Source organism: Artemia sp. Qi Xiang Cuo, chromosome 17 (genome assembly GCF_049724085.1).
Source record: "Artemia sp. Qi Xiang Cuo chromosome 17, ASM4972408v1, whole genome shotgun sequence".
NCBI classification, from domain to species: domain Eukaryota; kingdom Metazoa; phylum Arthropoda; class Branchiopoda; order Anostraca; family Artemiidae; genus Artemia; species Artemia sp. Qi Xiang Cuo.
In genome coordinates this window covers 26,226,091-26,242,005 of record NC_142810.1, presented here as the reverse complement: position 1 = coordinate 26,242,005, position 15,915 = coordinate 26,226,091, and the positions used below count along the sequence as shown (strand labels likewise).

General features: G+C 33.3%; 1 protein-coding gene across 1 annotated transcript in view; it reads right to left on the bottom strand.

Moving 5' to 3' along the window:
- Positions 1-15,915, bottom strand: part of LOC148942051 (BAI1-associated protein 3-like) — a 146,900-nt gene that overhangs the window by 61,250 nt on the left and 69,735 nt on the right. The gene's annotated exons all lie outside the window — the stretch shown is intronic.

Sequence of the window (15,915 nt, the reverse complement as noted above, 5' to 3'; positions counted from 1 at the left end):
CTTAGTTTTGTGATATTTGAAAATCAGAATGGAATATCAGAAATCTTGGTGCCATTTAGACTGCAGAAATGAATTAGCCAATGATGGCTTAAAAGGATACCCTTTGCCCGCTGCGATTTTTTAGTCTGGTACATTTTATGTAAGAAAAAAATAATTTAGAAGAATGTCATAACTCGATTAGAAACGATCAGCTTGACTGTGAAGACCAAAATATGAAACAGATAGCTATCCTAATTGAAAAACATTTGAGGAATGAAAGGATTAAAATTGCGCAATTACTGGATACCTGAACTGTAGTTGATTCAACAGAAATTTTTCTTTCAACAACACGTTCTTTGGATTTTTTGGGGGGGGGGGGGGTAGTCATTCACCCCCCCTGGGAGTAAGTCCCGTTTAATGGTGTTTAAAAAAAAAAAATTGTGTTCTGGCATATCGCCAAATTATATAATGAATATTCCAGTATCTCAGGACAAGTTCGACCAAGCTAATGAGCTCCAAAACGAAAAATTAGACCGACTACTTAGTAAGCAGGGTGATTTAATAACTGCAGTTAACCTTTTGTCTTCTGAAATACAGGAGTTAAAGAATGAGGCTTTAGAAAGAGATAGAAAAATAGCCGAATTAGAAAGGTCACTGGAAGAGCAAAAGCAGAAGAACTCGTTGCTCGAGCGTCGAATGCTACTAATTGAAGTAAAAGAAAGAAGTTCGAACTTGATCATACACGGCTTACCTACAGATATTAATCCGAATCAATGCCTTGAAGCTCACGTGAAAGATCTACTTAAGAATACCTTAAAAATTGAGTCATCTTTGTCAATTAACAAATGTTACCCCTTAGGTAGAAAAACTGTTAATATAACGAATAGACGCCGTAATCAAAGTCATACACGTAAACCGGCAGTTAATCCAGTGCTAATTAGGCTCAGGAATGAAGCTGAAGCGTATTTAGTTATGCAAAACATATCCAAGCTTAAGGGCTCTGGAATAAGAATTTGCACAGAACTTCCTCCAGCACTTAACACTTTACGCACAGGCTTCCTCACTAAAGTAAAAGGGATGAAGGAGTTTGGAATGATTATTGCTTCTCGGGTGAGAAATAAAGAAACCCAAGCAGGGTTAGAGATAAAAAAAAATGTGTCGGTGAGATTGGAGATAGCTGATCAATAACTGACTTAGATGGTAATAATCTGAGTGTAGATTTATATGAGTTTGCGGAGTATTTCGGGAGGTTGTGTTTAGTGGTCTGGTTGTAATGTTATTTGATAGTTTATGATTCTGTGAGGATTTATGATTGTCTTATTTTCGGAGACCCGTTCGCGAAATTATAATAATTATTATTATTTGGTTTTTTCTTATTTTTTTTTTTTTTTTTGTTATAAAAAATTTGATATTTAGTTTGTTTAAGTTTCGACACACTATTACTGTTTTTTCTTTTTTAATGTTTTAATATTATAAAGTTCTATTTTTTTGTTTATTTTTTTCTTTTTAAGATTAAGTTCTGGCTTCAGTTATGTCTCATTTTACTCTCAGTATGGTTGGTAAGTCACTTTCTGTCAATAAGTATACCCAGCATCGAGATAATGGATAATAGAATTCGTAATTTTGAGGAGCAACCCCTTGATTTAGGTAAAATATTTGAGAATTTATGCAATGATGATGATGTTTTTGATATGATGGTTCATTCTATCCCAAAAAAATAAATATCTACTCCCCACCCATGTTTTAAATAAAGGCTCTAATTTTAGAATGGCATTTTTGAACTGTCGCGGGTTACTAAATATTTTTGATCAAATATCCCTGTTTATTTCTCATCATAATATAGATGTCTTCGCCTCTTGTGAAACATTTTTAAATGATTCGACAAAGACATTTATTAATAAACAGGATTATACTTTTTTTCATAAGAATCTGATTAATATAAAACAGGGAGGAGTAGGTTTTTTCATTAAATCAACAATTCAGTCAGATCTGGTGAGCGAATTTGATCACCTATATGTTGAAATGGTGTTTGAATTTTTGGCAGTTAAAATAGATGTAAATGGTATGAAAATTTTGTGTTGTGTTTTTTACCGGCCTCCAAGTTCTCTTGCTTCAAATTTCATGGAACTTCTTGATGATTTTGTGCTTATTGCCTTCAAAAAAGTATCCAAAAATAGTTTTCATGGGTGACTTTAATATTTATTTATATAATTCTAATAATTCAAGTGGTAATTTCCACGGAATATCTTCTGACGGGGCTGACTTGTTATCAGTTTGCTTATCCGGTGGTCTCTTACCAGCTTATGGAGTCCCAACAAGAATTAACGAAAGATTCTGCTTCCCTTATTGATAATTTGTTTACAAATCTGGAACTTAAGTCTAGTGATGTGGTTATTGAAGATTTTTCAGACCATTTGATGCTTGTGACCGACCTTCACTTGATTGCAGAGTTTAATAGACCTACTAAAATAAAAATGAGGATGCCTAATGGAAACCCCTTAAGTAAACTTAAAGTATTGCTTTCTTCAAGTGACTTTTCTTCTTGTTTAGAGTCTTCGGACCCTGATTTTGCTGCTGAATGTTTTGTGAATCAGTTTAAACGTTGTTTCAATAATGCTTTCCCTTTCCGTCAAATATCAAGAAGAAATAGTATAAACCCGATTAAGCCTTGGATATCTCCTGGATTGCTGGTATCAATAAAAAATAAGAATCTGTTACATAAGGCATACTCAATGCATCCATCTGAAGTTATATTAGCTGAATTTTGCAGATACAAAAATTATTTAACAGAAATTTTAAGATCCGCTAAAAGTCATTACTTCGCCGAAGCATTTGTTGAAGCAGAAGGGTCCCCCAAGAAGACATGGGAAATAATTAATAAGTGCTTAGGAAAACATAAGACCCATGATCTTCCTGATGAATTAAAAGCTGAAGATGGAACTAAACTTGCTACAGGGAAAGTGGAAGTTATCAATGCATTAAATATACACTTTGCAAAAATTGGCGAGGAAACCGCGTAACTGCTGGAAACAACCTGGCCCGTCATCTGGATAATGAAACTGGAGAGGACTTTCAATCATATCTACCCCCGTCTCTCAATTTCTCCATTTTTCTTACTCCTGTAACCCCAGATGAACTTTTACTTACAACAAACCTTTTAAAGAATGGATCTTCGGAAGGGACCGATGGGTCATCGACTAATCTGATTAAGTGCATAGCACCAAATATTGTAAACCCGCTTTCCCATGAGTAGAATGGCCCCTATTGATCCGAACAGGACCACGTGGTCCTGTCAGCATTTTTAATGCTGACGGGGCTCCTAATATGGGCATAGTGTCCCTAGGGAGAAAGATTGCGTAATCGCTCAATGACCTCTTTCTCCAGGTGTGTTGTTGTTGCTCGAGGCGAATGTTATGCCGTCCAGGAATTTGGAACACCTGTGCTGTCTACCTCAATTCCCCTATCGTGAATCAATAATTCCCCTTAGAAACAACAAATTAATTCCCCTTTCTTGACAGATCAATCAACCAATGACATAATCTGTCAGACTTAAAAAATTCTCGCATAGAAACGATTCTCCAGGAATAGATCCAAGTCATTAATGTCTTTGCCTCGGAAACAACTCTTTTGGTCGAACTCCAAAAGATATTAATAACCAAACGCCATGGAAACAATTCTCAGAGAAACATCTTAGCGATGAATTGTTTTAGCGCGGGAATCAGGTTTCTTATTAATTTGAAATGCATTAGCGCAGAGATGCAAAAAACAAAAGGAACACGCTGAATTACGTTTAGGGATTATTTGGGTGAAACTGTTTTAGACAGGTTATGGAATTTTTTCGGCGAAACAGTTAGAGACATTTTAAAAGATGATTTTTGAAGAGATTTTGGAAGAGTATTTGAGGGTGAAACTCTGTGGTCATTATAATGCACAAGTTCCATTTGAACAGTGTTGTGAGGTCCTCTACCCCAACCCCGAAGGGTTCCGATCCACCTACCCCAGCCCCGAAGGAAGCCCCCGGTCCTCAAAGGTCCCCCAGGCTCACAAAGGACCACCCGGCCCTCAAGGGTCCCCCAGACCCCCAACGGACCCCCCGGGCACCAAAGGGCCCCTCCCCCCTTGGCCCCAAAGGCCCCCCTCCCTCTTCCTCCCTATCATCCCCCCTCCTCACCGCCCCTACCCCTACCCCTCCTCCCCTACCCCTCCCCTCCTCCTCCCCCTCTCCCATTTTTTTATATTTTTTTGTGCATTGAAACACAGAACGACCCCCTCCCCCTGGCCCCTCCCCCCCCATTTTTCAAAGTTCATTTTGAATTTCTTTTCGTTGAAATGCAAGAGTTGGATTATTTCAGTACTGGTTTACCTTGTCCCAGTTACATTTTCTTGTTTTTTCAAAGTTCATTTTGAATTTCTTTCAGTGAAATGCAAGAGTTGGAATATTTCAGTAGTGTTTTGTCGTGGTTTACCTTGTCACAGTTACATTCTCTTGATTTTTCAAAGTTCATTTCGAATTTCTTTCATTGAAATGCAAGAGTTGGAATATTTAAGTAGTGTTATGTCGTGGTTTATTTTGTCACAGTTGCATTCTCTTGATTTTTCAAAGTTCATTTGAATTTCTTTCATTGAAATGCAAGAGTTGGATTCTTTCAGTAGTGTCTTGTCATGGGTTACCTTGTCACAGTTACATTCTCTTGATTTTTCAAAGTTCATTTTGAATTTCTTTCATTGAAATGCAAGAGTTGGAATATTTCAATTGTGTTTTGTTATAGTTTACCTTGTCAAAGTTACACTCTCTTAATTTTTCAAAGTTCATTTTGAATTACTTTCATTGAAATGCAAGAGTTGGAATATTTCAGTAGTGTTTTGTTATGGTTTACCTTGTCACAGTTACATTTTCATGATTTTTCAAAGTTCATTTTTGTTTTATTTCGTTGAAATGCATGAGTTGAAACATTTCAGTATTGTTTCGTTGTGGTTTACCGTGTCAGAATTACATTCTCTTTATTTTTCACAGTTCTTTTTGAATTTCTTTCGTTTAAATTAAAGGGTTGTAATATTTCTGTAGTGTTTTGTCGTGGTTTACAGTGTCACAGCTACATTTTCTTGATTTTTCAAAGTTAATTTTGAATTTATGTCGTTGAAATTCAAGAGTTGTAATATTTCAGTAATGTTTTGCTATGCTTTACATTGTAAAAGTTACATTCTCTTGGTTTTTCAAAATTCAATTTGAATTTTTATCATTAAAATGCAAGTGTATGATTATTTCAGCAGTGTTTTGTCATGGTATACCATGTCACATATACATTATATTAATTTTTAATAGTTCACGGATTATTTCTTACTTTTTAACTATCTAGTTTTATTATTTCAGTTGTTTTTTGTCGTGGTTTTGTTTATCCCAATTACATTCTATTGATTGTTCAATGTTAATTTGAATTTATATAGTTTAAATTAAATGCGTGGATTATTTAAGTACCGTTTTGTCGTGGTTTACTTTATCAAAGTTAAATTCTCTTGATTTTTCAAAGTTCATTTTGAATTTCTTTCGTTGAAATGCAAGAGTTGGAATATTTCAGTAGTAGTTTGTTGCGGCTTAACTTGTCAAAGTTACATTCTCTCGATTTTCAATGTTCATTTTGAATTTATGTCATTGAAATGGAAGAGTTGGATTATTTCAGTAGTGTTTTGTCGTGGTTTACCTTGTCAGAGTTACATTCTCTCGATTTCTCAAAGTTCATTTTGAATTTCTTTCATTGAAATGTAAGAGTTGGATTATTTCAGTACTGGTTTGTCGTGGTTTACCATTTCACAGTTAAATTCTCTTGTTTTTTCAAAGTACATTTTGAATTTCTTTCAGTGAACTGCAATAGTTGGAATATTTCAGTAGTGTTTTGTCGTGGTTTACCTTATCACAGTTACATTCTCTTGATTTTTCAAAGTTCATTTTGAATTTCTTTCGTTGAAATGCAAGAGTTGGAATATTTCAATAGTGTTATGTCGTGGTTTACTTTGTCACAGTTACATTCTCTTGATTTTTCATAGTTCATTTGTATTTCTGTCGTTAAAAAGAAAGGGTTTAAATATTTCTACAGTGTTTTGCTATGGCGTATCAAGTTAAAGATGCATTTTCTTAATTTTTCAAGCATCATTTGAATGTAATTAGTTTAATTTCTGAGGGTAGAATATTTAGGTAGTGGTGTTTTACGGTTTACTTATTTACAGTTACATTCTTTCGACTTCTCAATGTTAATTTAGGATTTCTTTTGTTTAAATGCACGAGTTGGATTATTTAACTAGTGTTTTTTCGTGGTTTAGCGTGTCACAGTTACATTCTCTTGATTTCTCAAAGTTCATTTTGAATTTCTTTCGTTGAAATGCAAGGGTTGGAATAATTCAGTAGTGGTTTGTTGTGGCTTACCTTGTCACAGTTACATTCTCTTGATTTTTCAAAGTTCATTTTGAATTTCATTCGTTGAAATGCAAGAGTTGGATTATTTCAGTACTGGTTTGATGTGGTTTACTTTGTCAGAGGTACATTCTCTCGATTTTTCAAAGTTCATTTTGAATTTCTTTCATTGAAATGCAAGAGTTGGATTATTTCAGTACTGGTCTACCATTTCACAGTTACATTCTCTTGTTTTTTCAAAGTTCATTTTGAATTTCTTTCAGTGAAATGCAAGAGTTGGAATATTTCAGTAGTGTTTTGTCGTGGTTTACCTTGTCACAGTTACATTCTCTTGATTTTTCAAAGTTCATTTTGGATTTCTTTCGTTGAAATGCAAGAGTTGGAATATTTCAGTAGTGTTATGTCGTGGTTTATTTTGTCACAGTTACATTATCTTGATTTTTCAAAGTTCTTTTTAATTTTTTTCATTGAAATGCAAGTGTTGGAATATTTCAGTAGTGTTTTGATACGGCTTACTTTGTCACAGTTACATTTTCTTGATTTTTTCAAAGTTCATTTTGAATTTAATTCGTTGAAATGCAAGAGTTGGATTATTTCACTAGTGTTTTGTTACGGCTTACCTTGTCACAGTTACATTCTCTCGATTTTTCAATGTTCATTTTGAATTTCTTTCATTGAAATTCAAGAGTTGGATTATTTCAGTAGTGTTTTGTCGTGGTTTAACTTGTCACATTTACATTCTCTTAATTTTTAAAAGATCGTTTTCGATTTCTTTCGTTTATATGCAAGAGATAGAATATTTCAGTAGTGTTATGTCGTAGTTTACTTTGTCACAGTTACATTATCTCGATTTTTCAAAGTTCTTTTGAATGTAATTACTTTAAATGCAATGGTATGATAGTCTAATTTTTCTTTTTTCGTATTTTACCTAGACACAGTTACAATATCTTAATTTTTAAAAGTTAATTTTGAATTTCTTTCATTGAAATGCAAGAGTTGGAATATTTCAATAGTGTTTTGTTGTGCTTTACCTTGTCACAGATACATTCGCTCTATTTTTCAAAGTTCATTTTGAATTTATTTAATTGAAATTAAAGAGTTGGATTATTTCAGTAGTGTTTTGTTGTGCTTTACCATGTAACAGTTATATTCTCTAGGTTTTTCAAAGTTCAATTTTAATTTTTTTCGTTGAAATGCAAGATTACGATTATTTCAGGAGTGTTTTGTCATGGTCTACCATGTCAAAGATAGATTTTATTAATTTCACACAGTTCATATATTATTTCTTACGTTGAAACTAAAGAGTTGGATTATTTCAGTAGTGTTTTGTCATAGTTTACCTTGTCACATATACATTTTGTTAATTTTACAAAGTTAATTTGGATTTATTTCGTTTAAATTCAAGGCGTGGATTATTTAAATAGTATTTCTTCATGGTTTACCTTATAATAGTTTAATTATCTCTTTTATTCACAGTTAATATGGAATTTCTTTAGTTGACATGCAAGAGTTGGAATATTTCAGTAGTGTTTTGTCATGGTTTACCTTGTCACAGTTACATTCTCTTGATTTTTCAAAGTTCATTTTGAATTTCTTTCATTGAAATGCAAGAATTGGAATATTTCAGTAGTGGTTTGTCGTGGTTTACCTTTCATTTTGAATATCATTCGTTGAAATGAAAGAGTTGGATTATTTCAGTAGTGTTTTGTTGTGGTTTACCTTGTCACAGTTACATTCTCTTAATTTTTCAAAGATGATTTTCGATTTCTTTCTTTGATATGCAAGATATAGATTATTTCAATAGTGTTATGTCATGGTTTACCTTGGCACAGCTACATTCTTTGATTTTTCAAAGTTCATTTTGAATTTCTTTCATTGAAATGCAAGAGTTGGAATATTTCAGTAGTGGTTTATCGTGGTTTACCTTTCATTTTGAATTTCTTTCGTTGAAATGAAAGATTTGGATTATTTCAGTAGGGGTTTATTTTAGTTTACCTTGTCACAGTTACATTACCGTAATTTATCAAAGATCGTTTTGAATTTCTTTCATTGAAATGCAAGAGGTGGAATGTTTCAGTAGTGATTTGTTGTGGTTTACCTTGTCACAGTTACATTCTCTTGATTTTTCAAAGTTCATTTTTAATTTCTTTCACTGAAAGACAAGAGTTGGATTATTACAGTAAGGTTTTGTTGTGGTTTACCTTGTAGCAGTTAGATTCTCTTGGTTTTTCAAAGTATAATTTGAATTTATTTCATTGAAATGAACGAGTAAGATTATTTCAGTAGTGTTTTGTCATGGTTTACCTTGTCACAGATACATTCTCTTGTTTTTTCAAAGTTCATTTTTAATTTATTTCATTGAAATGCAAGAGTTGGAATATTTCAGTAGTGTTTTGTCGTGGTTTACCTTGTCACAGTTACATTCTATTTATTGTTCAAAGTTCATTTGAATTTCTATCATTGAAATGCAAGAGTTGGATTATTTCAGTAGTGTTTTGTCGTGGTTTACCTTATCACAATTACATTTTCTTGATTTTTCAAAGTTCATTTTGTATTTCTTTCGTTGAAATGTAAGAGTTGAAAATATTTCAATAGTGTTTTGTCGTGGTTTACCGTGTCATTGTTACATTCTCTTGATTTTTCAAATTCATTTGGAATTTCTTTCATTGAAATGCAAGAGTTGGAATATTTCAGTAGTGTTTTGACGAGGTTTACCTTGTCACATTTGAATTATCTTGATTTTTCAAAGTTAAATTTGTATTTCTTTCATCGAAATATAAGAATTTGACTATTTCAGTAGGTTTTTGTTATTGTTTAACTTGTCACAGTTACATTCTATTGATTTTTCAAAGTTCTTAATGTATTTATTTCTTTGAAATGCAAGAGTTGGAACACTTCAGTAGTGTTTTGTCGTGGTATACCTTGTCACAGTTACAATCTCTTGATTCTTCAAAGTTCATTTTCGATTTCTTTCATTAAAATGCAAGAGTTGGAATATTTCAGTAGTGTTTTGTTGTGCTTTACCTTGTCACAGTTACATTCTCTTAATTTTTCAAAGTTCTTTTTGGATTTCTATCGCTGAAATGCAAGAGTTTAAATATGTCAGGAGTGTTTTGTTATGGTTTACCATGTCACAGTTACATTCTCTTGATTTCTCAAAGCTCATTTTGAATTTCTTTCATTGAAATGCAAGAGTTGGAATATTTCAGTAGTGATTTGTTGTGCTTTACCTTGTCACAAATACATTTTCTTGATTTTTCAAAGTTCATTTCGGTTTTCTTTCATTAAAATGCAAGAGTTGGAATATTTCAGTAGTGTTTTGTCGTGGTTTACCTTGTCGCAGTTACGTTCGCTTGATTTTTCAAAGTTTATTTTGGGTTTCTTTAGTTGAAATGCAAGAGTTGGAATATTTCAGCAGTGATTTGTCGTGGTTTAGCATTTCACAGTTATAATCACTTGATTTTTCAAAGTTCATTTTGAATTTTTTTCATTGAAATGAAAGAGTTGGATTATTTCAGTAGTGTTTTGTCATGGTTTACCATGTCACAGTTACATTCCCTTGATTTTTCAAAGTTCATTTTGAATTTCTCTCATTGAAATGCAAGAGTTGGAATATTTCAGTAGTGTTTTGTTGTGGTTTACTTTGTCACACTTACATTCAAATGATTTTTCAAGTTCATTTTGAATTTCTTTCATAGAAATGTAAGAGTTGGAATATTTCAGTAGTGTTTTGTTGTGGTTTACCGTGTCACACATATATTCGCTCGATATTTCAAATTTCATTTTGAATTTCTTTATATCAAATGAACGACTTTGATCATTTCAGTAGTTTTTTGTTGTGTTTCACCTGGTAACAGTTACAATCTGTATATTTTTCAAAGTTCATTCTAAATTTCTTTAATTGAAATGCAAAGGTTTGAATATCTAAGTAGTTTTTAGTTGTGGTTTAACTTGTCAAAGTTACGTTCTCTTGATTTATCTAAGTTAATTATGTATTTCTATCTTTGAAATGCAAGAGTTGAAATATTTCAGAAGACTTTTGTAGTAGTTTACCTTGTCAAAATGAAACTCTCTTGATTTTTCAAAGTTCATTTTGAATTTCTTTCGTTTAAATGCAAGAGTTGGAATATTTCAGTAGTGTCATGCATGGTTTACCATGTCAAACCTACATTTCCTTGATTTTTCAACTCTCATTTTGGATTTCGTTCGCGTAAAAACGAAAGTTGAAATATTTAATTTGTGTATGCACATAGGTGAACTTGTCACAGTTACATTCTCTTGATTCTTCAAAGTTCATACATGAACTCTTTCACTTTAGAGCTATAGATGGAATCAATTAGAAGTTTGTGGACATGGATTACCATGTAAAAGTTATATTTCCGTGAAGTTTCAGAGTTAATTTTGGATTTCCTTCGTTGATATAAGTGAGTTGGATTATTTCTGTAGTGTTTTATCGTGGTTTACCTTGTCAAAGTTACATTCTCTTAATTTTTCAAAGTTTATTTTGAATTTCTTTCTTTGAAATTCAATAGACTGAATATTTCAGTAGTGTATTTTCGTTAGTTACAATGCAATAGTTACATTCTCTTGATTTTTCAAAGGTCCTATTAGTTTCCCTTACATTAAAAGACAGATTTAAATAATTTCAATAGTTGTGTATAGTTGTTTAAATTACGTCACTAAAGTGATCTTGATTTTTCAATTATATGATAGGATTTCTATCGTTGTAACTCAAGATTTAGGCTATGTCAGTAGTGTTTTGTCGAGGTTTACTATGTCAAAGCTACATTCTCTTAATTTTTCAAAGTTCATTTTGGATTTCGTTCGTTGAAATGCAAGAGTTGGAATATTTCAGTAGTGTTTTGTCATTGTTTACTATGTCACAGTTACATTCTCTTGATTTTTCAAAGTTCATTTCTTTCGTTGAAATATGTTTTGTTGTGCTTTACCTTGGCACAGTTACATTTTCTTGATTTTTGTTAGGTTAGGTTAGGTTAGGCTAGATCAGGTTAGGTTAGGTTAGGTTAAGTTAGGTTAGGTTAGGTTAGCCTACGTACGCGCGCGTACGTAGGTACGTATTGGTCCTGTTCGGATCAATAGGGGCAATTCTACTCCCATGTGTTCAACCTCTGTTTTAAAACCGGAAGATTTCTTGTTTCAAGTCTGCAAGAATTATCTCTTTGTATAAAGGAGGAGACCCTAAGAACCCAACAAACTATCGGCCGATTTCGATCCTGTCTACTTTTGGGAAGGTGTTTGAAAAGTGCCTATATAACCGTATAGTCAGCTTTCTAATGAAATCTAAATTTTTTAGTCCGATGCAATTTGGGTTCCAGAAGTCTCACTCAACTGAGCATGCTAGTATGGCAATGACTCAGTTTGTTCATGACACCCTTGACAAAGGTGATATTCCTGCTACAATTTTTATTGACATTAAAAAGGCATTTGATACGATTTCCCATAAAATATTGCATACTAAACTTGATAACTGCGGCATAAGAGGCCCAGTTAATGACTTAGTAATTAACTTAGTTTGTGAGGCTTCAGCTCCACAAACTGAACTAGTCAAGGTTCTTTGTCGCTTTTTCCTCTTTAATTTGTTTGCATATTAAATTAAACAGATTTCGCCTAAACACGTTTCTTTCTATAAAATCTTCACTATAGCCATCTAGTATGTAGGATTTCGAATGTTGAAAATAGCTAAAAGAACAGACCCAAGCTCCGTGAGACACTCAGAATATAAATAACTCTTCTTCAGACAATTACGTTTACTTTTAGATTACTTAGTCTTAAAAACTATATATTTCAAATCTATAGGCCTGCTTCTAATAAAATTAAATAAAAAAAATGGTTTGTTTATTTGAAAGTAAGGAGTAAAATTAAAACTTAAAACGAACAGAAATTATTTTAAACATGGGTGGTCTGTCCCTTCCTCGACCCTTACTCTTTACGCTAAAGTTTTAAAAATGCTTCTTATTCAAAATCAACGACTCTTTGATTAGTCTTTCCTAAAGAATTAGGCCAAAAAGTCAAACTTTGGCGTAAAGAGTGAGGGCTGGTGAAGGTCCAGCCACCCCCTCCCCCTATATACAAAATAATTTCTTTCCGTTTAAAGTTTTAATGTTCCTCCTCACTTTCAGTTGAAACACTATTTTTTTATTTAACTTCTGACCGTTTTTCAAATCGTGCCAGGAAATGACCTTCCCTCCCCTCTCCCCGTGCAACATTTCTCCTGTTTTTTTTTATTTAATAAATTAAAATTGTTTAAAATTACTTAATTAATTATCTTTTTATTTAAACTAGTTTTTTATTTATTTAATACCTGACAGTGTTTTTAATCGTGCCAGGAAGTCACCTTCCCTCCCCTCTCCCCGTGCAACATTTCTACAGGAAAGTTTCCCCCTAAAATTTTCCTTTAAACAAAAAAATTGTCCCTGCAGAAAATCCTCCTCCTCCCTCGTCGACAAATACCCCGAAAATGTTCCGTATATTTCCCAGTAACAAATAATGCTTGACCTCTGAACAATACGGGCAAATTGCTTAACTTACAGCCCTTTCCCCAGGACTTTGGAGGTTCATATTATCATCAAAAACACAATTATTGGACATTCCAACTATGCTGAATCATAAGTTTATTCTAAAATTTTGATCAGCCGTGTTTAGAGAAAAAATGGGCATGGGAGGGGTGCCAGTTGCCCTTACATTTTTTGGTCCCTTAAAAAGGGTACAAGAGCTTTTAATTTCCGTTGGAATGAGTTATATTCAAATTTTCTTGGGATATTGGCTCAATACGATAACCTCTGGAAAAAATAAAAAAATAAAACAACAACAAATAAAAACACATCCATGCTCTTTGCTCAGCCAAAAAATACAAAATTCCATATTTTTGTAGAAAGGAGCTTGAAACCTCAAAAGTAGGGCGTCAACCTCAAAACCTCAAAACCTCAAAACCTCTGATACGTTGAATGTGATGCCGTGATTTTTATTAGGATCGCATGATTTTTGGGGATGTTTACCTCCTTTTTAGAAAATCAAGCAAATTTTCTCAGGCTCGTAGCTTTTTATTGGTAACATTAAGCTAAAGGAATTTCATATTTTTTAAATCACCAGGCAAAGTCAATTCTTTTGAGGTATCAAATTTTACCAAAATTGCGTTTTTAAGAGTTTCGTTTAATATTTGGCCGAGTCGCTTCTTACTTACAGTTCCTTACCACAAACTGTTTGATAACAGGCTGGGTTTTATTTCTAACACAGAACGCATCGATGAACGCGTTATTCACACAATTTGGGGCATTTACTTCTGGAACTTCGTGGGTAATGCATACTTTGAGACTGTTTGACCATTTGAGTTAAAAAAAAACTATTTAAAAATATGTTCAACTTCATAGAGGAATACGGGTTGTCTAGGGAAAAAATGCATGGGAGGTGGTCAGTCACCCTTCAATGACTAACAACCCTTAATAAGGGCACCAAAACTTTTACTTTTCGTTCAAATAAACCCTTTCAGTCTTTACCACCATCCGTTCTAGTAAGAACGGATAAAAAAGTAAATAATCGGTAAAAAGTAAATAATCGATGCTATTGCAAGGGTGACACATTGTACCTTACTAAACCAACACTAAAGTGATCAGTTTGATTTGAATTATGTTACCGTTGGTCTTCAAGTGTTCTTGAATACAAGATTTTTTTTTAATAGCTATTAAATTTTTCAAATTCTTTTAAATTGTTTCATCTTTTCCGATGACAGTTTCCAACAATACCAATTCCATATCTATCATGCAATATCATGCAGTCATACTTCCGAAAGTGAATTAGTTCTGCCGTATCTTCAATCAACTCGTGAGTAGAAAGGTATATTTATGTTAATAACTTTTCTTTGGTGCTTACCCGAGTGCTTTTGGAAAGCGTTTCAAAAGTCACTCGAACCAAAAGTGAAATTAGGAAGCATTGACAACGGGTTCCAAATTTGACATAGTAGTACAATGCTTTCTTGTTGACAAGAACCATTATAGATAATTGGATGTCAAATTGTTTCAGAAGTAGATGTGAATTAGCAAATAGAAACTTCTGAAACTAGGTGAACATATAAATTAAATGGTTTATTCAGTTCGTACTGCTTGACGGAAAATCATATAAGGAGAAATGGTTGGAATTAATTAAATAGCAAGTTATTGCGAGTTGAGTGTTTTAATTTCAAACTGTGTATCATGATATACCACTTTAACATATGCAATATTTCTTCTGTTTGAGTAAATAATGACCATAAAAACAAACGAACTGAAATGAGAGAAGCCATGAGCAAAAAGTACAGTAGGGGAGAAAATTGAATTAAGAAAAGGAGCATGAAAATGGTCCACCCCTTTTAACAAATAGGGGAGTCTCCAATGAGTAAAACAAACTGATGACAGAGGAGGTTTTTGAACTTTAACATAGTTTAAATAAAAATTAAAACTTCTAGCCCAATTGATAGTTCAGCTTAATTCAGCACAACTAAAACATTGAAATCAAGCGAATTTTAGTTTATTGAAATCTCGACTCCAATTAAATTAATTGGTTTTATACTATTTGACCATGTCCTGAAAATCATGAAAAAGTAACGGTTATATTTTTTAAATTAGCTTTTATTGATTACAAGCTATTTAGAGCCTGATTGTTATACCAAATATCAATCCAGAAGTATGCCTTTTTGCAAAAATGTCTTTTTTATCTTTAGCCCAATGTAAAGTAAAAGGTGAAAAGATAATCATAAAAATACTGACATTCTTTTAAATCCCTACAATTAATTTTATAGTTTTTGCTGGGTAATACCAGATTGCACTGGCAGATTTCATTTCTCAGAAAGGAATTCGAAATCCCCTTTTATCAATTATCCATAGTCTTCCATTGTCTACTACTACTACTACTACTACTACTAACTAATAACAACTCACCGCAGTGCCAAGCCGCCTGAGGCCAACATAGCCACGTACGCTCCTCCTCCATCCCAATCTATTCAAAGCCTCCCTTTTACAACCACCCAGGAAGTTCCCATTTCCTTTACATATTTTTTATGACATCCTCCCACCCCAGACGAGGTCGACCTGCTTTCCGTTTAGCCCTAGACGGTTGGCCGACAAGGACACTCTTCGGCAATCTGTCATCCTTCTTCCACCCAACGTGCACTAGCCACGACAATTTTTCTTTCGTTATAGCCCTAGAAAGCAGTATTGAACTACATTTTTCGTACAGAATACTGTTTGAAATATGGTCAGTCAGCCGGATACCCAAAACAATCCATAAGCAATTTCTCTGGAAAACATCTAGCAAATCTTCATCCGCTTTTTGGAGCGCCCATGCTCCAGAGCCATATATTTGACCATCATGGGTGCCCATATGGGGGGCAGGGGGGAGGGCTGATACCCCCCTGGCTGAATGATGCTGCCTTATTTTTATATTTTTGTTCTGAGATTTCTATTGTATAGCATTAAAAGTAGCAATTAGACGAAGTTTGAATTCAGCTTATGGGCGCCCATGTTGACCATAGAATAACA